This window comes from Podarcis liolepis, assembly GCF_965112155.1.
Source record: "Podarcis liolepis genome assembly, chromosome: 15".
NCBI classification, from domain to species: domain Eukaryota; kingdom Metazoa; phylum Chordata; class Lepidosauria; order Squamata; family Lacertidae; genus Podarcis; species Podarcis liolepis.
The window spans coordinates 2,344,687-2,370,334 of NC_139566.1; the positions used below are offsets into that span (position 1 = coordinate 2,344,687).

The 25,648-nt window shown below is 46.8% G+C and overlaps 1 long non-coding RNA gene and 1 pseudogene across 2 annotated transcripts; both read left to right on the forward strand.

Annotated features, from left to right (window-relative positions):
• The first annotated feature begins 762 nt into the window (after nt 1-762).
• Nucleotides 763-1,763, forward strand: LOC310693840 (major histocompatibility complex class I-related gene protein-like; annotated as a pseudogene). The gene has a single exon. The product of its transcript is annotated as a major histocompatibility complex class I-related gene protein-like (transcript).
• Nucleotides 1,764-5,835: 4,072 nt separating this feature from the next.
• LOC310693829 lies at nt 5,836-11,089 on the forward strand. The gene is made up of 2 exons (XR_014519395.1): nt 5,836-5,977; nt 8,812-11,089. It is a non-coding gene; the product is annotated as an uncharacterized lncRNA (long non-coding RNA).
• The last annotated feature ends 14,559 nt before the right edge of the window (nt 11,090-25,648 follow it).

Sequence of the window (25,648 nt, forward strand, 5' to 3'; positions counted from 1 at the left end):
TAGAAATAAATTATTATTATTATTAGTCAGAGTGAGTGGAGGAAGAAGGATCTCACTGGGGACTCAGACAGATGTTGTTTTTGTCAAGATGGGGGTCCTCCGTTGCCCCCCCTTCCTGTGGGCAGCTGCCCACCTGCTGCTCCAGGAATGTGCTGGTGCCACCTTGCACTCCCTGTGCTACTTCTTCATAGCTGTAGATGTGGGCCTCTTGGGTTTGCCGATCAGAAGGTTGGCAGTTTGAATCCCCATGACGGAGTGAGCTCTTGTTGCTCTATCCCAGCTCCTGCCAACCAAGCAGTTTGAAAGCACACCAGTGCAAGTAGATAAATAGATATCACTGCAGCAGGAAGGTAAAGGGCATTTCCATGTGCTCTGGTTTCTGTTACAGTGCCCCGTTGTGCCAGAAGCAGTTTAGTTCTGCTGGCCACATGACCCGGAAAGCTGTCTGTGGACAAACACCAGCTCCCTTGGGCTGAAAGTGAGATGGGCGCCCCAACCCCATAGTCACCTTTGACTGGACTTAACCATCCAGGAGTCCTTTACCTTTACCTTTATCTTCATAGCTGTATCAGCGCCTGGTCAGGGGCTGCCTCAGTTCATTGTTGTCGGGTACGTGGATGACCAGCAATTTCTTCAGTACGACTGTGACACCAAGGTGAATCCTCAGTACTGGCACAGGCAAACTCACGAGATTCAGGGCACTGGGCTGATGTTCAGGGCAAATATGCAGATTCTGTGGAATTGCTACAACTCTTCAGTCATATGTGCAGCTGTGAGTGGAGCCCAGGCAGGAGCAACGGAGGGCAATGGCAGTACGGCTACGACGGAAGGGACTTCATCAGCTTTGGCAAGGAGACCCTCACCTGGATGGCAGCTGATATGGAGGCCCAAGTGAGCAAGAGGAAGTGGGCTCCTGAATTGGCCCAGAACCAGCACTGAAAAGCGTATCTGGAGGAGACTTCCATTGAGTGGTTGCAGAGATACCTGGACTACGGGAAGGAGACTCTGCAAAGCACAGTGGCTCTGGTGGCGAAGGTGACCAGGGAGGCACACTATGACAGCATGGAGTCCTCAGCTTCTACGCCAAGGAGACTGATGCCAACTGGATGAAGGTCAGGGAGGTCGGGCAGGAGGGCACCTCCCGAGGAGTGGTCGCCCCCAACTCTGATGGGACCTACGATGTCTTGCTTAGTGTCAAGATCAACCCCAAGGAGAAGGACTGCTACCGGTGCCACATGGAGCATGACAGCCCAAAGGAGCATCTGGACATGGTCTGGGAGGAGCTGTCAACCTGGGGCTCATTGTGGGAGCCATTTTTGGTGTTGTGGCTGCCATCCTGCTGGCATCTGGGATCATCTTTTTCATCTGCCGGAAGTGGAGTGAGAAAGCAGCCTACTAAGCTGCCTCAATAAGCAACCAGGGGTTCGCCAGCTCCGCCAGGGCTTCATACCAGCCTGGTGTGTGGGATGAGACCAGAAGGAGCCTGCCCAAGGCTTGCTGTGAATTACAATTGTTCAGAGTTCGTACTGTCCTTTAATGCTGCTTATGGTGTTCCTTAACTCTGGCCCTCGCCCATCCATTCTGACTCCAGCCATAACTTGAATTTGAGGATAATCATGTTTTTCTGATGGATTTTGGCCAATTTTTCTTTCCAGCTGATTTTCAGAAATGTGCTTGTATTAATCAGAAATGTGACAGATATACGCAGCTAAAAGCTTTTAAGAGAGATGAGGAGATTGAGCATGACTTGCAGTGATTTTGATGGTATCCTGGCTGTCTCTGAGTGCAGATCAAGGTCATTGAGCCTGAGCTTCCATGGCCATTGCCCAGAAGATATGTTCCATGCTTATGATCATATTTTAGTCTCTTGCTAACTATGCTGTTTTAAATGTGCATTTTATACTTGACTTCCTTCAGTAATGTTTTCTTTTGATTTCTTTTGTTAGCTTTTCTGTGTTAAATGTGCATTCTGTAGTCAACCTCCTTTGCAATGTTTGGTTTTGAAATCTTTGATATAATATTTTAGTTTCCTGCTAATTACCAGTATGTTACCTTGAATGTATACGTTGATGTTTAATGTGTTGTTAACCGCTTTGAGATTTTTTTCATAAAAATATAAAGTGGTATAAACATGAAATGAGTGAAAAATGATTAAGAATTATTATTATTATTATTGAATAAAGGTAAAGGTACCCCTGCCCGTACGGGTCAGTCGTGTCCGACTCTAGGGTTGTGCGCCCATCTCACTTAAGAGGCCGGGGGCCAGCGCTGTCCGGAGACACTTCCAGGTCACGTGGCCAGCGTGACGAAGCTGCTCTGGCAAGCCTGCACCAGCGCAGCGCATGGAAACCCATTACCTTCCCGCTATAAAGCGGTACCTATTTATCTACTTGCACTTAGGGGTGCTTTCAAACTGCTAGGTGGGCAGGAGCTGGGGCCGAACGACGGGAGCTCACCCCGCCGCAGGGATTCGAACTGCCGACCATGCGATCGGCAAGTCCTAGGCGCTGAGGTTTTACCCACAGCGCCACCTGCGTCCCTATTATTGAATAGGACGTCCCTATTTTCATCAGAGAAATGTTGGAGGGCACATTGTCATTCTCCAAACATACTCATGAATGTTGCTCTGTTCACTAGATGCAAAGAGACATCAAAACTATGTTCTTCTGCCTCTCCATGGAGAGATTACACGCCTTGGATCTGTCACAGTCTCAAGACATGAGCAGGCTCATATAGAGAGAGATGCTTTTTCAGGTAGTTGGGTCCCAAGCCATTAAGGATTGACAGTTCATCCAGTTAAACCAGGCTGGTAGCGTTTTGGTATGTTGCTGCGCGGAAGACATTGGCACAGAAGCCACAGAATGCCCACATCAGATCAGATCAGAGCCAACTGTTCTCCTTCAAAGAGCAGCTGGCCCCAATCCCTGTGACAGGTCAGAAAAAGGACATGGGAGAAAGGTTCAGCCCTTTTCTTTTGTTTGACATGAAGTAGCAAATGTTGCATTTAGCTTCTGTGACTAAGAGCTGCTGAATGCCCTACCCTTTCATGGATTGATAAAAACCTCCTTAAAGCCATCTGAGCTCATGGCTGTCACCATACCTTGTAGCAATGAAACCCTTAAGTTCATGAGAACATAAGAGCCCAGCTAGATCTGGCCAATGGCCCATCTAGTCTAGGATCCTATTCCCATGGTGACCAACCAGATGCCTGTGAGAAACCCCCCAAAAAGGACCTGAGTACAAGGTCCCTTTCACCTCCCATGGCTTCCAGCAGCTGCTATTAGGAAGCATCACTGCCTCCAACTGAATAAAACAAAATACACATCCCAGAATAATTAGGACTCAAATGGAAGTAGCGCCGCAAACCATTTTGCCTACAACTCCACAAAATTGTCCTACCTGAAGATGCACAAATCATCTTGCCTGGAACTTGAAGAACCATTGTGATTGGAGCTCCGCAAACCATCTTCCCTGGAGCTCTATGGTTTCTTGGTGGATGCCCCATACAATGGTACCTCGAGTTACAAACGCCTCAGGTTACAAATGCTTCAGGTTGCAAACTCCACTAACCTGGAAGAGTTACCTCGAGTTGAGAACTTTGCCCCAGGATGAGAACGGAAATTGTCTGTTGGTGGTGCAGCAGCAGCAAGAGGCCCCATTAGTGAAAGCACACCTCTAGTTAAGAACAGTTTCAGGTTAAGAACGGATGTCCGGAACGATCTGTGTTCGTAACTAGAGATACCACTGTAACTAGAAAATTATATTGATAGGCTTTGAGACCTATCACAGGGTTTGCCTACAAAAATAATGAACAGGTGGTTCAGGTTAACTGGGCAAGACAACTGACTTCTGATGGCATTTGACTAACCAAACCCAAAGTGTACTCATTTTTCCTCATAACCCTGGGGAAAAATGACAAGTGAGGTGCCGCAGGGTTCTGTCCTGGGCCTGTTGTTCAATGTCTTTATAAATGACTGGGATGAAGGAATTGAGGGGATGTTCATCATTTTGCAGAAGACACCAAACTGGGAGGGGTAGCCAGTGCTGCAGAAGACAGAATTAGGATTCAAGATAACTGTAACAGATTGGAGAACTGGGCCCAAACGATGATGAAGATGATGATGATGATGATGATGATGATGATGATGATGATGATGATAATAATAATAATAATAATAATTTATTTATACCCTGGTTTCCCCAGCCACTCTGGGCGGTTTCCAACAGAATATTAAAATGCAATAATCTATTAAACATTAAAAGCTTCCCTAAACAGGGCTGCCTTCAGATGTCTTCTAAAAGTCTGGTAGTTGTTTTTCTCTTTGACATCTGGTGGGAGGGCGTTCCACAGGGCGGGTGCCGCTATTGAGAAGACCCTCTGCCTGGTTCCCTGTAAATTGGCTTCTCGCAGCGAGGGAACCGCCAGAAGGCCCTCGGAGCTGGACCTCAGTGTCCGGGCTGGACGATGGGGGTGGAGACGCTCCTTCAGATATACTGGACTGAGGCCATTTAGGGCTTGAAAGGTCAGCACCAACACTTTGAATTGTGCTCGGAAATGTACTGGGAGCCAATGCAGGTCTTTCAAGACAGTTGTTATTTGGTCTCGGCGGCCGCCCCCAGTCACCAGTCCAGCTGCCGCATTCTGGATTAGGTGTAGTTTCCAGGTCACCTTCAAAGGTAGCCCAATGTAGAGCGCATTGCAGTAGTCCAAGCGAGAGATAACTAGAGCATGCACCACTCTGGCAAGACAGTCTGCGGGCAGGGAGGGTGTCAGCCGTGAGGGCGGGTGACCTCTCTACCCCCGCCCCCTGCTTGCTGTACAGGTGGCTAGCCCCACCTCTGCGTCGCTCTGGTTGCCGGGGCAGGTAGCTCCGCCCCAGGTCTGTCACATGGAAGAAGGAGCAAGCTTTTCTCCTACTCTGGAGGGTAGGACTCATTCCAATGGTTTCAAGTTACAAGAAAGTAGATTCCAACTAAACATCAGGATGATCTACTCATTCCCAACCCAATGCTCAAAGTCTAGGTGGGATGGAGAGAGACCAGCCACTCCCTCTTTTGTGATTGTCCCATTATCTGCTGTTTTGCGATTTGACCAAAATTAATAAGTGGGTTTATTTAACATCCCCCACCATCCAATTTCTCCCAAATAAAATTGAGCAGTGCCCGCAACTCTGCGATGGAGCCCAGCAGTGTTCCATTAAGGACAAGCAAAATAAAAGCCAAATACATGAAGTTACATAAAGACCATCTACATTAAATTAAATGACGGATATATTTGATCCAAGGTGGGAAGAGTGCACCCAATTGTTCTCTCCCAATTATTCTGTCTCTCTCTCTGCTTCTGAACGCATTATGAACAAGGGGTGTGACTCTTCCCCCTCCAATTCTCCAACTGGGAGAAGCTGGTCTGCCATAGAATGCATCCCCCAGTCCTCGTCTTCAGACCATTCCTTGACACTGGGGAACTCTGGGAACTGTAGCTCTCTAATGGGCACTCTCAACCCCCTTAACAAACCACACCTCCCAGGATTCTTTGGGGGAAGCCACAACTGTTTAAAGTGCTATGACATTGTTCTAAATGTATCACACAGATGGGGGGGTGTCTAATGTAGGTCCATTGATTTCAATGGGTCTGATTAGGACTTAGTTGGACACCACCCAGACTCAGCTGACACATCCGTGAAGATTGTGACCTCTCGGGGATTGGGGAGTCTATTTTTAGAACATTGGCCACGTATCTTAGTCAAGGAGGAGATTGGCATGAAATTGCCCGCAGCCATCGCAGAAGCAGAGTCTAAGAAAGGAGTGGCATGGGGGAAATGTAGAAATGCATGATGAGCCTACTCCATTGTGTAAGGATGGAGTCATCCAGATTTACACACTGTATCCGGAGGCTGGGCTTCAGTAGAGGATAAAAAGCACTTGCTGTTCCTGGAGCCACTTAATTCCTTCCAGCAGCGTCTCAGTGACCAATTGGGTAAGTCTCTTTCAGCTGACACAAAGGATCTGCATGGTGGTGGTTGTAACTAGTCAAAGCAGTAGTAGATGTCTCTTTCATGCTTTGGGCAAATCTGTTTTTAGATAAGACTGTAATAGTAGCGTAATACCAGCAAGGCTATTTCCAAAAGCCTTTTTTCTGTTAACCATAAAATGTAGGGGTGGTGTTTCTCCTCAGCCTCATAGTACTCTACTACTCATAGTTGTACTGCTACTACTAGTAATTTTAGTGTTAATGGGCTGTATCCAATGCTGTTTCTATGTGTAGACTCACTGAAAGCAATGGACTTTGGTCCATTGGTTTCATTGGGTCTACTCTAGCACTGGAGATGCAAGGCAACATTTCAGCCTTTCCTATAGCAGTAGGAGACAATCACCTTTATTGCTTCTCAGTTAATTAGAAATATTGTGTTTCTTCTTGAGATCCTCCCCGCAAGCTCTGAAAGTTCTTCCCCGGCCCCCTGCAGATTATCTGAATACAGCTGGCTGGTGCCATTCAAATTATCCTAGGAAGAAAATGACAGGGTGAATAGGAACTTGGATGAGGAGCACAAAATGGGGAAGGTCTCATAACTGAAATTACGTAAAGTGGAGAGCATCCTCTAAAAAGTCTCCAAATGCCCGCTTTCTTCTCCTCTCCTGCTCTCTCCCCAGTCCAGACCAAAATACCTGGAGTTGAAGCTCTGGGGTTGTCTGGAGGCTGGAGGACATGGGAACAAGTGCTTCTGCTGCTGCTGTGCTACCCCGCACACCAGCTGTTAGGCGGGGAGGCTGAGCAGCCTAAACAAAGCCCTACTGCACCTCCGGTCTCTTCAGGGCTTCTTCCACCCTCACTGACGTCCTCTTTGGGCTCCAGGGAGGGTCTCCTCATGAGCCACAGGGACTCTCCAGCTCCCTCCTGCCATTTCTGGGTTTGAATTAAATTATTTCTCAGCACTTCACACATATGCGGTCATGTGTGAGTTGACCATACGTAATTTGGGAGGCATATATAATGCTGTCTAGATTCTGACTAAATACCATGAAGAACTTTCTGACAGTAAGTGGTGTTAGATAGTGGAACCAACCCCCTCAGGAGGTTGTGGACTCTCCTTCCTTGGAGGTTTTTAAGCAGAGATTGGATGTTCATCTGTCACAGATACTTTAGTCAAGATTCCTGCATTGCAGGGGGTCGAACGAGATGACCCTCATGGTCCTTTCCAACTCTGCAATTCTATGATTCTATGTATTATTGAATTTACTGCTGGCTTTTCACCAGTGGGTCCCAGGGCAGGTTACAACCATTGAAAAATGAGAAATTAAAAGCAGCTAAAGCAGACCCCAGTCACAGGAATAATAATAATAATAATAATAATAATAATAATAATAATAATAATAATTTTTTATTTATACCCCGCTCTTCCCGGTTCAAAAACCGGGCTCAGAGCGGCTAACAACAAATTTAAAACACTTAATTGATGCAATTAAAAAAAGCATAAAATACAGTATAAAACGTGAATAACAATAAATTCAGAATTCAAAAATCAATTTAGGGGGGAAATCCATCAATAGACATTAGATGATCACCAGGGCTAGCTGGCTGAATTCGTCCTATTTGCACCAGCGAGGAGACCAGGGGAAAATTAGCAGTGGGATCCCAGAGCGGGTAATCTTAACAAAAAGGGGAGGGGAAGAGAAGGAAGGATAGGGGGTGGGCCCTGAAAACACACAACCGAGTAGTCAAAGGTCGGGGCAAAGAGGTGCTTCTTCAGCATTCACCAAAAGCTGAAGTGAAGATGTCCTTCTTTGAGGAAGGAATTCTCCAACCTAGGAGTTGCCACAGAGAAGGCCCTCTCCCAGGTCACCACCACCCTGAATTTCTGAGAGCGGTAGAACTATGAGATGGAGCCCTCTAATGATTTTAACAACGTGGAGGGTTTGAGTAGGTGTTGGCTTTGGACTGCACTGGAGATGTCAAAATACCTGGGGCGTTGCATCCTCAAAGTAGCTTGCCATTACGTCAGTGTTCCAAATTTGTCAATGCCCCTTGTCCCTTGTGTAAGTCTTGCTAATTGCTCATCCTCCCACAGTCACTAGTTATCAGGAACACTCCCAATTTACATATTCAATGTATTGGGTGGAACATGTTCTTCCTTTTCCTTCCAGGGGAAGAATGATTGGGGGAAATAGCAGGACGATCTTAACATGTTTGCTAGTTCCGGTGGCTAAAGCTGCCATTTCCCAGGTCTTTTCCCCACCCCTCCAGATCTTTAGGAGTTAAATTCTGGGGGGGGGGGAAACACAGGGTTGTATCTAACATTAGGAACACTACTTGTGGACCCCTTGAAATTAATGGACATGATTACTGAGGTCCATTGATTTCAATTAGTTTTATCCAGTGTTAGGTCTACTGAGAGTAGAGCCATTGAACATGATGGACATGACTAGCTTAAGTCAATTCATTTCAATGGGTCTGTCATGTAGTTGGATGAAACTCATTATTCCCTTGAAATACATCATTGATGTACAAAAGAGAGGACCTTCTTTGTGCTGGCTCCCAGATTCTGAAATATCCTCCTGGGGGAGGGATGCCTGTTGCCAATACTATGCTCCTTTCAGCACCAGGTTAAAACTTTTTAAAATTTCTCAGTCATTTTAGATTATGCTTTTATTAGTTGATAAGATAGTTTTATTCAACCTGAGTTTTATTGTTTTGATGTTATTATTTGCATGACTAACTTAGACCCATTAAATTCAATGGGTTGTATCCAATGTTAGTTGCACTCAGCATAGACTCTTTGAAATCAATGGAAATCCATTCCTTCTTACCTGCAGGCTTTCTGGAACATCAGTAGAAATGGCATCATTCAACAACCAGCAGCAGTGCAAACAGGCAACCACCTTGCCACCTGCACTGTGCAAAACAGCACCAGAACCGTTGCCATGTCCTCAGCCAACACCATGTCCTCAGGAGAAGCCTCCATGCAAGGAGACACCAGTAGTGGTTGTCCCAACTCCTTGCCCTCAGCCAACACCGTGTCCTCAACAAAAACAGCCATGTAAGGAGCCACCAGTAGTGATTTGTCCAACTCCATGCCCTCAGCCAACACCTTGTGAAGAGAAGCCTCCATGCAAGGAGACACCAGTAGTGGTCATCCCAACTCCTTGCCCTCAGCCAACACCATGTCAAGAGAAGCCTCCATGCAAGGAGCCACCAGTAGTGGTCGTCCCAACTCCTTGCCCTCAGCCAACACCATGTCAAGAGAAGCCTCCATGCAAGGAGCCACCAGTAGTGGTCGTTCCAACTCCTTGCCCTCAGCCAACACCGTGTCCTCAACAAAAGCAGCCATGCAAAGAGCCACCAGTAGTGATTTGTCCAACTCCATGTCCTCAGCCATGTGAAGAGAAGCCTGCCTGCAAGGAGACACCAGTAGTAGTTGTCCCAACTCCATGCCCTCAGCCAACACCATGTCAAGAGAAGCCTCCGTGCAAAGAGCCACCAGTAGTAGTTGTTCCAACTCCTTGCCCTCAGCCAACACCGTGTCCTCAGCAAAAGCAGCCATGTAAGGAGCCACCAGCAGTGATTTGTCCAACTCCATGTCCTCAGCCATGTGAAGAGAAGCCTGCCTGCAAGGAGACACCAGTAGTAGTCGTCCCAACTCCTTGCCCTCAGCCAACACCATGTCAAGAGAAGCCTCCCTGCAAGGAGCCACCAGTAGTCGTTGTCCCAACTCCATGCCCTCAGCCAACACCATGTCAAGAGAAGCCTTCCTGCAAGGAGACACCAGTAGTGGTTGTCCCAACTCCATGCCCAGAGAAGCAGCCTCCCTGCAAGGAGCCAACCACTGTCCCATGTTGCCCACCTGAGGCAAAATGCCCACCCCCTTGTGATCAACAACAGAAGAAGCAACCTTGCCAGTGGCCTCACCAGCAGAAGTAAGCAAGCATGAGAAACAACAACAACGGCGCAGGAAGTCAGCATGATCAACACGTCCAGCTCACAACCTGCAGCTTTCAATATACCTCATCCTTTTTGTTTATTTAAATTCCTTTAAAAACCCTTCTGTTAATATATTTCCCATGTTGTTCTCCATATGATAATAGTAGTAAATAGCATAATTGCCACCAACAAGTTACATTTACATTGCTTCAAGAGGAAGTGTTTTGGAATTAGGCTGTCAAATTTGGCTTTTGGTGGCGATGCAATGAGCTCTTAGTTTCTTCCTTCTTGGGGCTGGCACTGGTGGACGCCTCAGATGACAAAAGTTCCTCCCATTTCCCCTGATTTACCCAATGTAGCATGGTGCTCTCTTCTGCGATGGAGGACACTGTCCTCTTGTCAGTACTGAAGTAAAATTCAACTGTTAGTTTGGTTGGATTCTGTACAAAGGATAGGAGAAGCCATCTCATCCTTTCCTGGGTATCCCTGTTTCTTCAATATTTATTATTGTTTAATGATTATATTGTTGATCATCCAGTTCTTAAAATAGGGAAGACCCCTGCCATATAAATCCCATCCTACCTAGAATGGTGAAATGAATACCAGTTGCTGGAGAATAGGTGTGGAAGAGGGATGTTGAACTCATGCCCCAATTGTTGGCTTCCCTAAGGGATTTGATTGACTAGTGTGGGAATCAGGGGGCTAAACTAGGTTTGATCCAGCGGGGTTTTCCTTACATTTGTGAGCGAATCCCATTTCCTTCATGTACTTTTCCTTATCCACCCACCCCAAATGAATAGTAGGCAAATAGCGAGGACTGTTTCTATCTTCATTAAATACATCCTTATTGAGATGTTGGCAGAGAACGTAATAATCAGAGCTTCTCATCTGAGGCGACACATTAAACTTCAAAAAGAAATTGTTCCCAGTGATGCCCGAGTATTATTTTACTGTGAATTTAATTAAGGTAATTGACACAAAAGGAAGCGGATTTTATTGGATGGCTTTTGTGCCGTGATTGCGAAGGGGTGATCATGGCATCGCCAGGAAGCTGATGACATGTCCCAAATCTTACTGTTTATTATTCATCCGTCTGTATATTCTTCTGGGATTAAATGGATTGTTCCTAAAACTCTGAACTTCCGAAATACAAATAAAAAGCCTCAACATGAATTTGAATCTGGAGATTTGTTTTTAGTGGAGAATATGACTGTATGAAGGGCAGTATAAAAATGCCTAAATAAAATAAATTAAGAATGTGCAAAGAAGGCCTTCCTCAATCCCTCCAACAGATTCCAACTTGGGCAAAACTTTTTTCTCCCTTTTGTTTTAAGAAAAGCTCAATTTTTCACTTCTTGAAATATGACAACCCCACTGTTTGGACAAGGTCACAATCATTGGTATAATAATTGGTTTAGCACCACATTGACGCCAGCAAACATTAGAGGGAAGGGCTGTACCTGAGTTACAGCCTGCTTTGCATGCAAACGGCTCCAGGTTCAATCCTTGGCACCTCCAGGTGAGGGCTGAGAAGGGCACCCTGCCTGAAACCCTGGAGAGGCACTGCTAGTCAGAGTAAACAATATTGGGTTAGATGGAGCAAAGTTCCTGCTTTAGTATCAGGCAGCTTCCCATGTCCCAATCAACCCCAGGCAGTATAGCTGATGGTCAGGGATGGTGGGAGTCCTTGTGAAAGGGGAGAATCTGCAAAATGGCAATTTCACCCACATGTTTGCTTGGTCACTTCATGATGCAGCTTTGCTTGCACCAAAACTTGCACATCATCATGCGAGGATAAGCATGGTCAACTGCATGGGGAAGTGTGGAGAAGCAGGGTGGGTAGCATGAGCAAACAGAGTCAATTGCACGGGAATAATACAATCAATGGCATGGGAAAGTGTGGCGAAGCATGGACAATGGCAATACACAATTGCCTTGTGCCAATAGCCTTCTGAATTGTCGCCAGTGGAAATGAAAGGGGAGAGATTCAGTTGCCAAGTCTTCAGTTATCTTGACATTTCTTGGGGGTTACTTCATTTCTTGGGGGTTACGTCACTTCTTGGGGGTTACTTCACGGTGCCAATTTGCCAAGTGGAAAAAGGACTACCAGGCCCCTCAATGGCGACCAACCAAAGTCCATAGCAAGGCCAAAGACGCTACCTGAGAAAAGGGTGGGAGGGCGGGAGATCTGCGGCACAAGGCTGAAAGGGAAGCCTTAGAGTCGCACCGAGGCTTCAATCGGCCCCGGCCACACCCCCAAGTGACCCAATTGGTGACATGACCTGGCCAGGTTCTCTCCCAGCGGGACGCGGGATATTGTCCCGTCCCCACACTGAGGCGGGAGGAGGCTAGGTGGCTTGAGCGCAACCTGGCCCCAGGCAGAAGTGGACCCGATTTATTACTCCAGTCCTGGATTCCTATCAACTCCTATCATCTCATACTCTCCTGATGAAACACGGGAGGTGAGAGTGTGGTGGCAGAAGTTGCTTTGTCAAGAGCAAAGGAAGAAAGCTGACAACTGGCTTCTTCATTTCTGCTGGGTTCCAGGAAGACTCCACCGAACTACCCAAACCTGCTCAACCACTAGGTCTTCCAAATTCTTAATTGCATCTCCCTGTCTTTCTAAGAACGGGCAAGTATGGGCAGCGATTCTTGCATTTCGGCTTGAGAGACGCCTAGCCTCTTAAGCATTAGCCATAGCAGCATTAATTGCTTTGCTCAGCATCGTTAATGGATATAGGCCAGGGGTTCCCAAACTGGGCAGTAGAGCCCCAGGGTGGCTGTGGGGTTACCTGAGGGAGGTACTAAGAGCTAAGAGGGCAGCAGGGGATGCCGGAATAATAATAATAATAATAATAATAATAATAATAATAATAATAATAATAATAATAATTTATTTATACCCCACCCATCTGGCCAGGCTTTTGCAGCCCCTCTGGACAGTTTTCAACAAAATATTAAAATACCGTAATGCATCAAACATTAAAAGCTTCCCTAAACAGGGCTGCCTTCAGATGTCTTCTAAAAGTATGGTAGTTGTTGTTCTCTTTGACATCTGGTGGGAGGGTGTTCCACAGGGCGGGCGCCACCACCAAGAAGGCCCTCTGCCTGGTTCCCTGTAACTTGGCTTCTTGCAGCGAGGGAACCGCCAGAAGGCCCTTGGAGCTGGACCTCAGTGTCCGGGCAGAACAATGGGGGTGGAGACGCTCCTTCAGATATACTGGACTGAGGCCATTTAGAGCTTTCAAGGTCAGCACCAACACTTTGAATTGTGCTCTGAGATGTAATTGACTACCAGACTTTTAAAAGCTGCTCTCACTGGATCAAGTTCATATTTCTTTTTTAAAAAAATAATTAAACTGAGTAGTTTTCACTGGATTTTGAATAAATGTGCAATTAGTTGCTACTGTTAGGAATTTGAGTTATTATATTCTTTAGTGGGTCATGCAAGCTGCTATTCTGGGTAGGGGAAGATACACCAGGGATGAGTTGAGCAATGGCACCAAACAGTTTGGGAACCCCTGGTAGAGGCCCTTGGCAGAGTAATACCAGCAAAAAATGTCCTCTCCAGATTAAATGTTCTCCCACCAGCAGACTGGATTGGATTGCTAAGATCGCAGAAGGGAAGGTCATCCCTAGCAAAGATTTGTTTTTTGCTGTCTGGTGTAAAGAAATATATATCCTTCAAAATATCTAGATTTACTGCTAAGCTTCTGCAAATCCATGCTATGAAACTTAAAGCGGGTATGGGAAATGAGTTATCCAGTGCTTTTTTCTGGGGGGACACAGGGGTATGCATACCCCTAAACATTTTGTGAATCTTGGTACTTTTGTCCATTTACTGAATTTATTTTCCCTGATTTGAGCTATAAAATGGTGGTTTTCTTGAATCAAAATGAGAGTACCCCTAAACGTGTTGTGTGTTTTTTTAGGGGGGAAAAGCACTGGATTTATCCTTTAAAGATTAAGGAGCAGGAATGTAAATCTCTGTTGTTGTTGTTGTTGTTGTTATCTGTTAAAACACAATAAACTAACTCACTGACTGGCTGAAATGATGTCTGTGTTCTATGGAGCTTACAGAATTTTCATAGGCAATTTTTGTGTTTTGGGAATATATATATATATATATATATATATGCTTTCGTAGATTTTCACGGGTACAGGAATGCAGGTTTTGGTGTCTTCGGGTGTCTTCCCGTGTAAGAGTTGGGGTGTCTAGGCGACGTTTCGACGAGGTCTCACTCGTCATCTTCAGGCTGGTGCTTTCGGCTTCTTGTTACTGGAACAGAGCAGGATCTCAGTGTTTGAGTTCCTATAAATACTGTTGAGGGGGTGTGGTGTATAGCCTCCAACGTTCTGGGCAGAGAACCTGGGAACTCCCTCTCTGCCCAGAACGTTGGAGGCTATACACCACACCCCCTCAACAGTATTTATAGGAACTCAAACACTGAGATCCTGCTCTGTTCCAGTAACAAGAAGCCGAAAGCACCAGCCTGAAGATGACGAGTGAGACCTCGTCGAAACGTCGCCTAGACACCCCAACTCTTACACGGGAAGACACCCGAAGACACCAAAACCTGCATATATATATATATATATATATTTGCTTTCGTAGATTTTCACGGGTACAGGAATGCAGGTTTTGGTGTCTTCGGGTGTCTTCCCGTGTAAGAGTTGGGGTGTCTAGGCGACGTTTCGACGAGGTCTCACTCGTCATCTTCAGGCTGGTGCTTTCGGCTTCTTGTTACTGGAACAGATATATATATATATATATATCTGTATATATATATATATATATATATATATATATATATATATATATATATATTGTCCAGTAGCACCTTAGAGACCAACTATGTTTGTTCTTGGTATAAGCTTTCATCTGCATACACACTTCTTCAGATACACTTTGTTTTTTGGAACAGAGAGGAAGCTTTCAGGTACCCTGAATGTTTCCCAATGGACACCACCCTGCCCCATAAACGTACCTTCTTTCCTCCAGTGTGTCTATAGTTTACCATCTGCTTGGGCACCAAATTTGGCACATAGCTGTAAATTTCCTGCATTAGCAAAGCATTAGTGCAGTTGACTGCTGAGGACTCTTCTGGCTCCAATATTCTAGGATCTCTGACTGCACATCGTTTGGTGCTAGGATGTGAGGAATGTGTGAAATGGATGGAGCATGTGCAAAAGGTAAAGGACCCCTGGACGGTTGAGTCCAATCAAAGGCGACTATGGGGTTGCGGCGCTCATCTCGCTTTCAGGCCAAGGAAGCCAGCGTTTGTCCACAGACAGCTTTCTAGGTCATGTGGCCAGCAGGACTAAACTGCTTCTGTCACAATGGAACACTGTGACAGAAGCCAGAGCGCATGGAAATGACATTTACCTTCCCACCACAGTGGTACCTATTTATCTACTTGCGCTTTTGAACTGCTAGGTTGGCAGGAGCTGGGGCAGAGCAACAGGAGCTCACTCTGTTGTGGGGATTCGAACTGCTAACCTTCTGATCGGCAAGCCCAAGAGGTTCAGTGGTTTAGACCACAGCGCCACCCACGTCCGGAGCATGTGTAGTACTTGATCCTTCACATAATAGGGGAGAGTGGGAGAATGGTATAGAGTTGAAGTCCAGCTAAGGCCACATTCACACCATGCATTTAAAGCACGATGATACCTCTTGAAGCTGTCATGGCTTCCCACAAATAATGAGAACTATAGTTTGCTAAGCATGCTGAGAGGTACTAGGAAACTTCTCTTCCAGTGCTACAATTCGCAAAGATTCCTCTGAAGAGGAATTGGGTGTTAAGCCACCCTGGGCATTGGGCTGGCACTGCAAGGCTGCAATGGCAGTATAGAAATTTGCCTTATACAAAGTCAGACCATTGGTTCATCTCGTTCAGTGTTGCCTTCACTGACTGGCAGGGGCTGCCCAGGGTTTCAGGCATAGAGATGCCAGGGATTGTGACCTGAGACTTTCTGCATGCAAGAGAGATGTTCTACAGCTGAGCCACAGCCCTTTCCTAACGTTGGACTAGGCAAGCTGTTGGTCTGATCCAACAAGGCTCTAATGTTGCTTTTTCTTAAAATAATAATAATAATTAATAAAACCAGTAAAACTTATTAGCAAGGCTCCACACATTGCTACCAGCTGAAACCTCTAATGGTTCAAAAGGTCTGAAATACCTTTAAATCGCAGACACTTAACATCAGTTCAGTCAGTGACCTAGCTTTATTACGAATGCTGACGGAGTGGATCAGAATCAGAGGAAATGTGGGATCGGGTGTGAGTGTTGACAAATAAGATGTAAAGATCCTTCTGGGTCTGGGGTGCCCTGAAGTCCTTTGGCATGTTTAGAGTAGCTCTTTTGGTGTGGCCAAAGCTTCCTTTTGGTGTGGCGAAAGCCGCCATTAGTTGCATCTAAGAGAGTCCTTTGGTGTGGCTACAGTATCCCTTTGGTGTGCCTAGACTAGCTGTCTGGTATGGCTAGAGAAGCCCCCTGGTATGTTTAGAACAGCCCTATAATGTTTCTAGAACAGTGCTTTGTTGTGCTTAGAACAGCCCCTTTGTTTTATCTAGAACAGCCCTTTGGCGTGTGTAAAAGAGTCCTTTGGTGTGTCTGCAATGTTAGAATTCCTGCTCCATGATTGCAGTCATGGGATTGTTGTCTTTCACATGATGGTATATATTTTGACTCCACAGAGTGGGAAGTGATGGAGACAGGATGTTTGTGTGACTGTGTTCCGTGAAGTGGGACTATTGTCCTTTGTTCTTTTTTCTTTTTGCCTTCTGATGCTAGAGAGAGAGGGAGCCATGTTGCAGTGCTCCGTGTGTGTTTATATGTAAATAAATTGGATTAGCCAAAATGCTGAGTTGCTGAGGTATGTCACGCAAGTTGCGAAGACTCTGCGGATCCCTAAGTATGCCAGTGTCTGTTGGCATCGGTCACCATGATGTTCGGGCAGAAGAAAGCTTTTGAAGTTCCCGAACGATCGACCAGGAGGGAGGTAACATGCCAGTTGGGCATGTGTCTCTGCCAGGGTCCTACTCAAGTGTTGGCTGAACTTCTGACATGCAGAAGCCCTTTGGGTTTCATACGCATGAAACCATACCACACCATACCATATAACATACACATGAAATCAACCTAGCAGAAGGAAGATAGATCTGTGCTGAATGCAAAGAATGACTCAGAGAGCGGAGAGACACAGATGTGGGCAGCTGACTGCAGGAAGCATTTTATTGATAGGCTTTCATTTCTGGAAGACTGCATTGGCTATGAGGGATAGAATCATAGAATCATAGAGCTGAAACGGACGCAAAGTCCAACCACCCACAATGCAGGAACCACGGCTTCAGCACTGTTTCCCTTGCTGGCTGTCTTGATGGTGCTGGTGGTGCTGGTGGTGCTGGTGATGAGAGCCGCCATCCTTGGCCGACTGGCAGTGGCCTTGGCTTCCGCCACCGGACCCGTGGCAGGGTTTCCCAGGGCACTGAGGTTCAACCTGCCCTTGGCATGGATTCCCAGGGCACTGAGGTTCAACCTGCCCTTGGCATGGATTCCCAGGGCACTGAGGTTCAACCTGCCCTTGGCACGGGTTCCCAGGGCACTGAGGTTCAACCTGCCCCTGGCACGCTGGCACTTGGACCGTCTTCCCGCATCCTGAAGAAGGAGACCCGCAGAAGGTCGGTGGGCAGGAAGGAGGCTGCTTACACTGCTGTGACATCTTCTTCTGCTGATTTCAGGAGACCTGAAATGAAACCAGGCTGTAAGTTCCAGCAGCGCTCAGTCACAGGCAGTGATCTATGTCTTGACATAAGTCACCTTGGAAGTAAGGGTCTCCTTAAGGAAATGAGTGAGCCCGGGTTATTTTGCAACGGGCCCCAGATCTCCTGCTTACTCCCCCTTGGGGAAAGAAATTAAATTATCTTTGTTTACAGTGACCCCCAGCCACGCACTTGTAAAGGGCCATAGCTCAGCAGGAAATCATCTGCCAAAGCTGCAGATGCCCAAGGGTGGAACCAGGGACCTTCTCCATGGAAAGCTGGTGCTGCGTCAGCAAGCTATGGTCTTTCCCTGAAAAATAAAGCTCACCCACACTTCCACTTGCCCCACCACTTTCCTTATGAAAACATGCTCTTTACCGCTGAATCGGAGCAAACAACAGTCAAGTTTTCTGCGGAATGGCGTTTGCTCCAGTTCAACAGCAAAGAGTGAGGTTTTCCAAGCAGAGTGACAGGGCACATAGAAAAGCTCTTGGAGCCCTAAGTTAGGTTCTAATCCTCAAGGTTCTGAAAAAAAGAGCTGATTTAAATAGGAAGCCAGGGCTGTCTTAAGCATATGTGGTGCTGGGGTGCAAAGATCCCCACCCCAGCTTGCCCAGTCCCAGGCGTGCAGGAGGGCAGAGCTGGCCAGCTGCCTCAGCATCTCGCTGGCTTGGTCGCCCCCAAACTTGTGGCACAGAGCCACCCGCAGCAGAAGAACCCACCACAGCGCTCTGACTGATGGGCGGATTCTTCCCCGGACTCAACTCTTGGGCCTCAGATTCTTGGCCTGGTGCCCCTGAGAGCCCGACGCCCAGGTGCCCCGCACCCCTAGCACCTATGGGTAAGACGGCCCTGTAGGAAACTGCCTTATACCAAGATAGAGCACTGCACTGCCTAGCTCAGCATCAGCCACACTGATTGGCAACAACTCTCCAAGATTTCAAGCTAAGAGTCTTTCCCAGGCATTGCTGGAGACTCCACTGGTTGAACTGGGAACCTTTTGCATGCAAAGTAGATGCTGTACGATGGGCTACTGTGTTCTGTGCAAAATTCAGAGCTTCCAAATCAAACAAGCGAAAAGGACAGTGGTGGGTTTGCAATGTAGCAGCACAGCTTCAGAAACCAGTTCTAGGGATGGAGGAAGAAGTGGGATTGCTCATTAAACCAGAAGGAAGCCAACCTTTACAATTCATGCATTTCTGAATTTTGCAATGCCAAGATCGCCAACAGCAAAATGTGTACAAAAACATAAATAAATGTACACAAAGAAATACTTTGGTAAAAATAGGATATGAAAAAACATTACATTGGCGGAAAATGCTTGCAAATATCTGCATACAAAAATTGACATATTAAGAAAAACGCACACAGGAATGTGTAGGGATTTTCATGTGGATTTAAAAAGCGAAACAAAATTTCAAACTGGTGCAGAAAAGGTGGTGGTGGGGAAATGAGAAACAGAGAAACCAAAATCAAATATTCATCTATCCCTAAGGCATTGTGTTTCAACTTTTCAATGCCTGTCGAGAACTTTTCTATTCCACCCGGCCTACGCAGACAGGTAAGAAGACATCTGAGCTCATTTCTGCTTCTTCTACTTCTATGAAATAGCAGTACAGTGGTGCCTCGCAAGACGAAAAGAATCCGTTCTGTGATTCTCTTCGTCTAGCGGTTTTTTCGTCTTGCAAAGCAAGCCCATTGACGGATTAGCGGATTAGTGCTATTAGCGGCTTTTAGCGGCTTTTAGCAGCTTATCTGCTGATCGGATCAGCTGATAAGTGGCTTAGCGGCTTAGAAAAGGGGGGGGGACCAGCAGGAACTCGCAAGGTATTGTCGTCTTGCGAAGCAAGCCCATAGGAAATTCGTTTTGCGAAGCACCTCCAAAATGGAAAACCCTTTCGTCTAGCGGGTTTTCCGTCTTGCGAGGCATTCGTCTTGCGGGGCACCACTGTATATCTATTTTTAAAAAAATAAATAAATAAACCCAGGGAGAAATTTTGGAGGAGGAGAATTACAGGCTCATTCTTACTGAAAAGTAAATGCTCTGTTTTAGGAGTAACCACAACTAAGTAAAGTGGTATTGTTCTCTCTCCTGAGATTAAGATTCAGAAAGGCATAAGTTTCAGAAACTGGTATGCTTCCTCCAAACATAGCATAGGCATAGCGGCCATGCTCTCTTTTCTTCCATGAAATGGCAGGAAGAAGCTGTCGAAAAGTTTTCCTTATCAGCACGGGGAAAATTCAAGCCAAGAACCAACTTACCTGACAATATGCCAACACAGGTGAGTTGAGAAGGCGAGCTGGGTGCTTTTCCGAGTGAGAAAAAGAAGGGCTTTATATAGGCCTTATAAGCACCGTCTCATCAGGAAATGAGGATGACGCTGGTCCTACAAGTCAACTGAGATTGACACATGGAGAATCCACCCTTCTGACATTGTCAGGGCCTTTTTCACCTGATTCTCTACTTTTTCCAAGAAGAAAAGAATAACGAGGGGCACCACCCTTTGCAAGAACAACATGTCCAATTTAATTCATGTCTTGAAAGATCCCTGAAGAAAGGGCACATGTAGGATTTACAACCCCGCCATCCTGTCTGGCACAGGACTCATGGGCAGAAGAACCATCCCAGTGCTGTCAGAAGAAGGAACTTGCTACATTCAACTGGACCACTCCCAAAGTATGTGGCTTGCGGTGGGGTGCGGAGTAATGGATGAAATCAGCACTAGCCCTGCTCAGAGTAGACCTGATGAATCTGAGGTTCATGAACTTCAATGGGCCTACTCTAAGCAGAACCTAGTTGGAGACTACCCTGAGAGAGTATAGCTGCTGGGTGCTCTCTGGGGCAAAAATTGTCCCATTTCAGAGTGCTTCAGTTAGGGAAGACGTCTTCAGTTTGCCCAAGCTTGGGAAGCAGAGGTCAAAATAAAACTGCCTGCCTTCTTGTACATTTATACATAAATCTATGACACAGTCTGTGGGAAGTGGGGTAAGTGCTCCAGGGAGCAAATGAATTGTTTAAGAACTTAAGTCTTGGAGTATTCGGGCATTTTTAGTTCAGAAGAGGGTTTGAGAACCTTTGGTGTTCTTACTGAGGGGTGAATTGCCCTGGCGGTAATAATAAGCAGGATAATAAGCCCCAAATGGTGAAGAATAAAAGTAAGCAGGATCCTTCCTTCCTCCTTCCTTCCTTCCTTCCTTCCTTCCTTCCTTCCTTCCTTCCTTCCCTCCTTCCTTCCTTCCTCTCTGTCTTCTCTCCTCTCTTCTCTCTCTCTCCTTCCTTCCTTCCTTCCTTCCTTCCTTCCTTCCTTCCTTCCTTCCTTCCTTCCTTCTCTCTCCTTCCTCCCTTCCTTCCTTCCTTCCTCTCTCTCTGTCTTCTCTCCTCTCTTCTCTCTCTCTCACCATTTCTGCCTCCCCCACCCCTTTCTCTCTACACAGAGCCAGTGTGGTGTAGTGGTTAAGAGCGGTAGTCTCGTAATCTGGGGAACCGGGTTCGCGTCTCCGCTCCTCCACATGCAGCTACTGGGTGACCTTGGGCCAGTCACACTTCTCTGAAGTCTCTCAGCCCCACTCACCTCACAGAGTGTTTGTTGTGGGGGAGGAAGGGAAAGGAGAATGTGAGCCGCTTTGAGACTCCTTAAAGGGAGTGAAAGGCGGGATATCAAATCCAAACTCTTCTTCTTCTTCTTCTTCTTCTTCTATGTGTCACCCATTTCCTTTTTCTCTTCCTGCAACCCCTTCTCTCTCCACCTCCACCCCAACCCTGCAGAATGACTGCCAGTGACAAGGAGAGCCCTGCTGGATGAGGCCAGAAGCTCAGCTAGTCCAGCATGCTGTTTTCACAGTGGCCCTCCAGATACCCCCGGAGAAGCCTGAAAGCACAATCTGAGATGCAACAGCGCTCTGCCCACCTGTACTCTGTCCAGTCACAACAACTAGAATTCAGAAGCATCACTGCCTCTAACTGTGGAAGCAGAGTATAGTCATCATGGCTCGCAGCCTTTGATGGCCTTGCTTTCCATGAATTTGTCTAATCCTCTTTCAAAGCCATCCAAGTTGGTGGTCCTCATGTGTTGTATGAAAAAATGACTTACTTTTATATGTTCTGAATCTTCCAAGGTTCAGCTTCACTGAATGTCCATGATTTCTCCCTCCATGGCACACATGGTTTCATTAGTTCCTATCATGTTACATCTTACTTTCCTTTAAAAGGTAAAGGTAAAGGGACCCTTGACCATTAGGTCCAGTCGTGGCCGACTCTGGGGTTGCGGCGCTCATCTTGCTTTACTGCCCGAGGGAGCCGGCGTACAGCTTCCGGGTCATGTGGCCAGCATGACATGGCAAACCAGAGCAGCACACAGAAACACCATTTACCTTCCCGCCCGAGCGGTACCTATTGATCTACTTGCACTTTGACGTGCTTTCGAACTGCTAGGTTGGCAGGAGCAGGGACCGAGCAACGGGAGCTCACCCCGTCACGGGGATTCAAACCGCCAACCTTCTGATCTGCATGCCCTAGGCTCTGTGATTTAGACCACAGCTGCACCTGAGTCCTTTCTACAAAGTGGATAAAGGTAAAGGTAAAGGGACCCCTGACCGTTAGGTCCAGTCGTGGACGACACTAGGGTTGCAGCGCTCATCTTGCTTTATTGGCCGAGGGAGCCGGCGTACAACTTCCGGGTCATGTGGTCAGCATGACTAAGCCACTTCTGGGGAACCAGAGCAGCGCACAGAAACGGCATTTACCTTCCCGCCTGAGTGGTACCTATTTATCTACTTGCACTTTGACGTGCTTTTGAACTGCTAGGTTTGCAGGAGCAGGGACTGAGCAACGGGAGCTCACCCTGTTGTGGGGATTCGAACCACCGACCTTCTGATCAGCAAGTCCTAGGCTCTGTGGTTTAACCCACAGCACCACCTGCATCCTACTTGCCTTTACTCTAAACCAAAAAGTCCCTAATGATGTGACCTTTCCTCATCAGGGAGTAATTGGTAATTTCTTTTCCCAACTCTACAATATCATTTCTGAGGGCCCAGGGAGATGGTACCACGTCCGTTCAGTGGCATATCAAATTTTAAAAGGATCTCAGCTAGCCAGCACTGGAGAAGACCTCTGCCAGACGGGCATCCTTTAGCAGATAACCTTGTGGGGACAAGACCCCAAATATTTCAGATACCAGCAAAAGTCAGCCATGGCAGTTTGCTGCAGCATTATCACCTGACATGACCAGACCCTGTCCTCATCCGTTGTCCTCTCGCAAGCAGGTTCTGCTCTCTCATAAAATTGGGAACATTCTCATAAAAAAGGGTGTTTGCTTCAGGAAAGGAAACATATCCTTCTCATAAAACTCTATCAGTGACAACGGGGTGGATATGAGCTTAAATCACTGGAGAGTCACATCACGTCAGACTTAAATCACTGGAGACTCACATCTCTTTCCTTCAATGGTCAAGAGACCTATAAAAGATCTTCCTTTCCCAGCTTTCACCAACAAGTCTTCTGCTTCTGCCTTCTTCCATCCTTCTCAGTGGACCGTGTTGGGTAAGTGGACTACTGTTTCTATTGTTAAGAGATTCTTGATGGCTGCCATCAGTAGAGGGCTGTGATATCTTGCTGGGAGTACCTACCAGCTTAGACAATGCTAACAGAGGAGCCGACAGGTTCATGGAGGAGAAGGAAGAGGAGATGTCTCTCATCTCTTAACTATGATGCTTAAAGATCAACTGCATGTCATGTATACCACTCAGTTTCAGAATCTGGGTGTATCCTTTGTGGAGAGGACTGCCAACTTCATGCCTATCAGGGTTCAGCCCTTATAGAGACCTGGAAACTGAGGTCACTCCCTCCAAGAGTGGGAGTGTTGGGTGCAGATATCCCTTCCTCAGGACTGGAGGTTGTGTCACCAGCTGATTGGGTATGGAGAAAGTGGATAGGTATATGTTTTTCTCTCTACAGTGGTACCTAGGGTTACATACGCTTCAGGTTACAGCCTCTGCTAACCCAGAAATAGTGCTTCAGGTTAAGAACTTTGCTTCAGGATGAGAACCGAAATCGTGCTCCGGCGGCGCGGCAGCAGCAGGAGGCCCCATTAGCTAAAGTGGTGCTTCAGGTTAAGAACAGTTTCAGGTTAAGTACGGACCTCCGGAACAAATTAAGTACTTAACCCGAGGTACCACTGTATCTCATGGATATACAATGAAGCTGAATGTTGGAATATTCAGGACAGACAAAGGGAAGGCCTTCTTCACACAGTACTTGCTATGAAGTTCTCTCCCACCAGAGGTAGTGATGGCCACCAACTTGGATGGCTCTGAAAAAGGATTGGAGGAGATCTGTCAGTGGCTATCAGTGACTCGCTCCATGGTTGATTGGGTTTAAAAGAGGATTGGACAAATTCATTGAGCAAAGGGCTATCAGCTATGATGGCTATATTCTCCATTCAATGTTGGAGACAGGATGCCTCTGAAAAATTCCAGTAGCTGGGAATCACTAGTGAGGAGAGTGCTGTTCCACTCAGGCCACTGTAAGAACAGAATGTGGGACTTGATGGACTACTGGACTGATCCATCATGGTTCTCATGTTCTTATGGAATCCCCAAGTCCAGAGGCAGACTATCTAGATTCCTAGGATCATAGGGTTATGTGGCCACTGTGAGAACAGGATGCTGCAGGGATCTTCTTTGGTTCCTGTGTAGGCACATCACTGATCATTGTGGTCTATAGGGCACTGGGTTAGATGAAGCCTACTGTCTTGCAACCAGTCCAAAGTGGTTGCCCAGACTATCAGCATCTTAGCCTCAGTGTTGCCTTTGTTGAACACATCAGGGAGGTAGATGGGGACAATATTAGAATTAGCTGGTGCGACCTGTCATTGGCTCTCTGGTGCTCCCTACTGTTGGGCTCCCTGCCTTCCACCCTACAAGCCCCAATGGGCCCCTGCCACCACAGGGCCCAGGGATTAAAGAGATATATGCTTTTAAAAGTCCAGCTGAAAAAAGTTGCAAGTTGCTTTGCGGCATGAATGGTAGTCATTGGAATAATTGCGAGAGAGAGAGAGAGAGAGAGAGAGAGAGAGAGAGAGAGAGAAGGAAGGAAGGAAGGAAGGAAGGAAGGAAGGAAGGAAGGAAGGAAGGAAAGAAAGAAAGAAAGAAAGAAAGAAAGAAAGAAAGAAAGAAAGAAAGAAAGAAAGAAAGAAAGAAAGAAAAGACTTTTGGTTCCACCTGCCATTGGCTTTCTGATTCCCCCTACTGTCTCCCTAAAGGGACGTGGGTGGCACTGTGGGTTAAACCACAGAGCCTAGGACTTGCCAATCAGAAGGTCGGCGGTTCAAATCCCCGCCATGGGGTGAGCTCCTGTTGCTCGGTCCCTGCTCCTGCCAACCTAGCAGTTCGAAAGCACATCAAAGTAGATAAATAGGTACCGCTCCGGCGGGAAGGTAAACGGCGTTTCCGTGCACTGCTCTGGTTGTGCCAGAAGTGGCTTAGTCATGCTGGCCACATGACCTGGAAAAGCTGTACGCCGGCTCTCTCGGCCAGTAAAGCAAGTTGAGTGCCACAACCCCAGAGTTGGCTACGACTGGACCTAATGGTCAGGGGTCCCTTTACCTTACTGTCTCCCTGCTTTATGCCCCACCTGTCATAATGGGCCCCAGCCACTATTGGCTTAGCTTCAATGTTGTCCTTGTAGAACTGAACAGGGAGGATGGGGACAAAACTAGAACTCCTTGGTTCTCATTGACTCTGGTTACACCAATTCTTTGGGCTCCCTGCCTTCTACCCCACCAATCCCAGTAGGCACCAGTCACCACGGGTCAACATGGAAGCAGCGAGTGATTGCTTCAGTTCTGCATGCTTAACTTAGATAAAGTCTGAAGCCAGCGGGGATGGAACACAGATGCTTTATATCAAATCCATCTACCTAGGAATATAAAATGAGCCTGTTGGATCAGGTCAAAGACTCAGGTACCCAGTGT